This window comes from Siphateles boraxobius, unplaced genomic scaffold (genome assembly GCF_051911475.1).
Source record: "Siphateles boraxobius isolate OS27281-9 unplaced genomic scaffold, OSU_SipBor_1 9, whole genome shotgun sequence".
Lineage (NCBI taxonomy): Eukaryota > Metazoa > Chordata > Actinopteri > Cypriniformes > Leuciscidae > Siphateles > Siphateles boraxobius.
Window position 1 is genome coordinate 3,696,126 of NW_027509219.1, and position 5,966 is coordinate 3,702,091.

General features: G+C 39.8%; 1 pseudogene; it reads right to left on the minus strand.

The window, feature by feature from the left end:
• Window positions 1-225: 225 nt before the first annotated feature.
• LOC143732631 (volume-regulated anion channel subunit LRRC8A pseudogene) lies at window positions 226-5,352 on the minus strand (annotated as a pseudogene).
• Window positions 5,353-5,966: the final 614 nt, after the last annotated feature.

Genomic DNA, 5,966 nt, shown 5'->3' on the forward strand with positions numbered 1-5,966 from the left:
AGCACCACCGCCACTGCTGTGGACACAACCCAGGTAAAATTTAATACAATGATAATTCATCCTCTAAGCTACTTGTATTTATTTTTAAGTGTGCAAATGAGTTTTACATATGTTTTACTTTCTTAGGTGGAGAGAATGCTCCCATCTGCAGATGGAAGTGACGCCACACCATCCATCACTCCCGCAACTCCATCGCTCCTGCCACTCCATCCATAACTCCATCTATCACTCCTGCCACTCCAAGCTGTTGAGCACCATGAACTTGGTACCTTCGTTGTTGATGAACAGCTTCTGTAGGTGCATTCCAACATCTGTCACCACTTGAGGCAGCTTTGTTAAGTTACTTTTCTCAAAGGTCTCAAAACCTTTAATTGTTTCAACTCTCTTAAACAGTCAATGATGATGTAGCGATTGTTTTCAGCACTAAAGTTCCCAGTAAGGTGCAACTCGCTTAAATTCTTCAAGCTGTAGATCCATAAAGGAATCTCCCTTATGTCGGGGAACTTAATGTGCAAAGATTTCAGGTTCTCTCTCAGTAATGCAAGCGCTGGAGCCTCTATTTTTGCTGGCGTGTTGTACTGCCACATCTCTCTGAGGTTAGTAAGCTGGGCAATGATTGGTGGGATGGTGACATCAGGAATGAGCTCAAGCTTCAGAACCTCCAACTCCACCAAGTCAAAGACTGTGTCTGGAATCCCAGTGAGCATGAATAGGTGGAGCTCCAACTTCTATTAGGAGTTTTTGTTGATCCTCTGCTGAAGCTTTTCCAAAGTACATTCGTTGTTGACGTTCAGATAACGAAGTTGGTTCTCGCTGACATCTGTATTCCAAATCGCTTGGAATACAGGGGGTCGTACTCATCAATCATATGCAGCATGAAGGCGAAGTTGTTTTTCACATCCGGGATCTGCTCTCCTCTCGGATGGACTCAAAGGAGTACCTTTTGAGGGAACATCGAAGCATCCAGCTGATGGTGTATACGCAGATCATGCCATTCATGATAACAAGACTAATGTAGAAGCAGGCTAAAAAGAGTGGCCAAGGGATGGGCACATTTGTACATGCAATAACCAGTCAGACTCTCGATGTCCACATTGCAGTCGACACTGAACTGAATATTGTGTACATAAAAGCCGGTACAGCAGTAAGGATAAACTTAACAACTTTGATGATAGTCTGTCGGATGTAGAGTCGGTAGACTATATCGCCTTGAACGTGTATTCGAATTCTGTGTTCAATACGAGATTGGTTGCTGACAGCATGAGAACACTCGCTTCAACGTCTTCGCTAACATACAAAGCCTTCTTATCGAAGGAGCTATACATTTTCACCAGCACTTTGGGATCGCTTTCCTCCTCAACAGTTTTAGACAGAGCTCGTGTGGTCCATGTACTTCCTACAGGTCTTGTTAACTACCCATTTGCAGGGCAGGCAGATTATCTTCTTCTGTGTGACATGAAGCGTGCCTCCAAATACTGCAATCATCAGCATTACGACCGATAAATAGTCGGTGAACACGTCCCACCATGGCTTTAGGATACGATATGTAGGTTGCGTGTCCACAAAGTAGCGCAGCTCAGTTATTGGGATCATGAATTACCTGAAATGAAAATATGGGCATTGTCATAGAAACAGCATCTATACTTACAAATTATGCCTTGATTGTTAATGCAATGCACAAGCAGATATTAAAACTGTCCAACTTTTACAAACTAATGCTATATCATCTTCCAACATAAACATCTGAAATATATTTTACTGAAGTCGAGGACAGCTGTCTTCTCCGGCTGCTACACAAGAAGACTTCGCCAAAAGAATGCGCTGGCTTTCTTGTCATCTATTATTAGCCATTTCCGATAATAACACTGAAGAATAGTCTACTCTGGCTTTGGAGAGTCTGTGACCCCAGGATTCAAATCCTGTTTGTCTAAGGCAGGGCAGTTTCTCCTCAGTTGGATCTTACCTAATACTCCACATGTCCATTCAGGAACTGACACTTATCACAGTCCTTTTTGTCTGGATGGGATACAGATATCCTGTAGTGATAAGAAAAAACATACAGGTGCTGGTAATAATTAGAATATTATCAAAAAGTTGATTTATTTCAGTAATTCCATTCTAAAGATGAATTTTGGATATTATATTCATTCATTACACACAGACTGATACGTTTCAAATGTTTATTTCATTTAATTGTGATAATTAAAACTGACAACTAATGAAAATCCCAAATTCAGTATCTCCGAAAATTAGAATATACTTAAGACCAGTACAAAAATGTTGGCCAACTGAAAAGTATGAACATGAAAAGTATGAGCATGTACTATACAGCACTCAATACTTAGTTGGGGCTCCTTTTGCCTGAATTACTGCGGCAATGCGGCGTGGCATGGAGTCGATCAGTCTGTGGCACTGCTCAGGTGTTATGAGAGCTCACGTTGCCCTGATAGTGGCCTTCAGCTCTTCTGCATCGTTGGGTCTGGCGTATCGCATCATCCTCTTCACAATACCCCATAGATTTTCTATAAGGTTAAGGTCAGGTGAGTTTGCAGGCCAATTAAGAGCAGGGATATGGAAAATGAAATCTGCATCTCCATAAAGTTGGTCAGCAGCAGGAAGCATGAAGTGCTCTAAAACTTCCTGGTAGACGGCTGCGTTGACCTTAGACCTCCGAAAACACAGTGGACCAACACCAGCAGATAACATGGCACCCCAAACCATCGCTGACTGTGGAAACTTTACAATGGACTTCAAGCAACATGGATTCTGTGCCTCTCCTCACTACCTCCAGACTCTGGGACCTTGATTTTCCAAAGGAAATGCAAAATTTACTTTCATCAGAGAACATGACTTTGGACCACTCAGCAGCAGTCCAGTCCTTTTTGTCTTTAGCCCAGGCGAGACGCTTCTGACGCTGTCTTGGTCAAGAGTGGCTTGACACAAGGAATGGGACAGCTGAAACCCATGTCTTGCATATGTCTGTGTGTGGTGGTTCTAGAAGCACTGACTCCAGCTGCAGTCCACTTTTTGTGAATCTCCCCCACATTTTTTAATGGGTTTTGTTTCACAATCCTCTCCAGGGTGTGGTTATCCGTATTACTTGTACACTATTTTCTACCACATCTTTTCCTTCCCTTCGTCTCTCTATTAATGTGCTTGGACACAGAGCTCTGTGAACAGCCAGCCTCTTTAGCAATGACCTTTTGTGTCTTGCCCTCCTTGTGCAAGATGTCAATGGTCGTCTTTTGGACAGCTGTCAAGTCAGCAGTCTTCCCCATGATTGTGTAGCCTATAGAACTAGACTGAGAGACCATTTAAAGTTCTTTGCAGGTGTTTTGAGTTATTAAGCTGATTAGAGTGTGGCACCAGGTGTCTTCAATATTGAAACTTTTCACAATATTCTAATTTTCTGAGATACTGATTTGGGGGTTTTCATTAGTTGTCAGTTATAATCATCAAAATGAAAAGGAATGAACACTTGAAATCTATCAGTCTGTGTGTGATGAATGAATATAATATCCAAAGTTCACTTTTTGAATGGAACTACTGAAATCAACTTTTTGATGATATTCTAATTATATGACCAGCACCTTTACAATTGTAGCAAATTAGCTCTATGAAATATTAATAATCAATAATAACTGGTTATAATTGATTATGAATATTTGGATCAGTTTATATAATTAACTTAATGTAGTAAAATTATTTTTTACTTCAACCCACCTGTTTGTCCCGTGAACACTCTGCGTTAATTGTTTATTAATTCTAAGAAATATAATTTCCGGGGAAGGGAAATGTCTTATTGTGCAGTACTATTAAGAGCATGTAGTCACAATCTAAATCGTAAAGTAAACCTCGTATGCAAGCAGAGAATCAGAACCAAATACCTATTGTGCACAAGTTTTATTAACAAAAACACGAAAACATAACTAACATACAAACAATTACTCATTCATTCATGAATTCATAGGTAGATGGTTAAAGTGACAGAATGAAACCGGAGATAGAAAATGGAACTATGGAAAAGATCCCTTTAACTATGAAAAGAACCATCAATATTATCATTTTTTAAAGGTACTTTCTTAAAAGCATACTTGCATGGCCTTGCAGTGGACACAATTCTTGAAGTTGTTGAAAATTGACGTTTGTTGGTTCTGTGAGTGTCAAATGTTGAAGTTGCAATCGTTTTCTTCTCCGTTGGATGAAGAAGATATAATGAACTTGCGTGGTTAGTTTGACTTTGTTGGGAGAGTGAAGGCCTAGAAGGCTGTGGTTGCAGCCCATGGGTCTTTGTTTCAAGGGTGCTCATTTGCATGTGCACGCTGGATGGGTGGTAGCTGATGAAGAAACAATGAAAGATTCTTGTAATACTAATATGTTGTTGTTATCGACATATCATGTACACAGTCATTTCGATCTTCAAAGTACCAAGTAGTGATGTTCTGTATGACGCTGAAGTTTGATGTGCGTATCCCACATGCAATGCAATTTCTATTGAAGCCCCGTATCGGGGTGTGTATTGGTTCCCCAGAGTCACGTGATCGATGACAAATAAAGCCTCACTTTCCGTCCAATCACGTGCGCATTTCGCTTTAGGTGTCAGAAGGCTCGAACCCCAGATCTATCTTAACGAGTCCTTGTTGGCTCAGTCTGGTTGATGGGTTTGTGAGGAGAGTGCTGTACTTTGTGAGTAACATTTAAATAACCAAAACTACTTATTCTTTTTTTTTTTGTAAAATCTTTGCACTTTTGGTGTTTTTAGGTATTATTATTGTTATTTGGGGTTAGGGTTTGGTGAAGGGTTTGTAGTCAGAGCAATGGAAACAGCCAAAAAAAGGAAGACTTCCTCTATCTGGGAATATTTTGAACTTATAGCTTCCAATGTATGTATGCATTTCTAAAAAAGGAGAAAAAATTAACATTTTTTTATTATTTAAAATTTTACTTATATTATTGTTGTATTTTATAATTGTTGACCGTTGATGTGTCTTATTTTCAGTCAATGTACATGTACAGTCACTCCCAATCAAATTTTTTTTCTGCTCACACTTCTGAGGTGCAAACCTTTGTCTTCTGTTGGACAGTGCTGTAGACCAGCACAAACAAGCTCAAATGCCACTTCTGATGTGATCGTAGAAGTGGATAAAAACCCTACAGAGACAAACATAAAGAGCTGAAGATCCAGTTGAATACTGGAGAATGCAGAAACAAGTCTACCCCCATCTATATACATTGGCATTACAGTTTCTGTGTACCCCGGCCTCCTCTGTACCATGTGAAAGAGTGTTCTCTAAGGCTGGAGAAGTACTGTCTAAGAGGAGAAATAGACTCAGCCCCAACACTGTGAAACATCTTTTATTTCTTAATAAAAAGAATTAAAAACTTTATGACCTTTCTGTCATTCATTCCTACAGTAACATAAGGACTATCACTGCCAAGTGCCATAAGCACATTTAATAACAGATGATCCTGTGTGTGTGTGTGTGTGTGTGTGTGTGTGTGTGTGTGTGTGTGTGTGTGTGTGTGTGTGTGTGTGTGTGTGTGGAGAGATAGTAGGCCTACATTAGGTCTTATTGAATCATTTAAGCTCATTTTATATTTTGTCACACTTTAATGGGTAAAGGAATTTATTTAATGGACAAATCAAACACAAACATGTAAGGCTTTTATTTGTACATATAACATTGAAACTATGGAGTGTGTTGTGGTTGCTTCATCTGACAGAGCTTCTTAAAAAGGCTTCTGGCTGCTTTATTTTAAATAAGCATTAGATGACGCTGTTCTCGATACTCTCGAAGCTTTGAATCTTTTCCCGGAACAGTTAGGGGAAAGCCTCATTACTTCATGAGGCTTCATTTCCCCATCCCTAGTACCAAGTTATTGTCTTGATTTTGGTCTTGTTTCTGTCACGTTTTGGTTTGTTCATGTCATGTTCCATGTCTGTCATGTGATTCCCTGTTTATCAT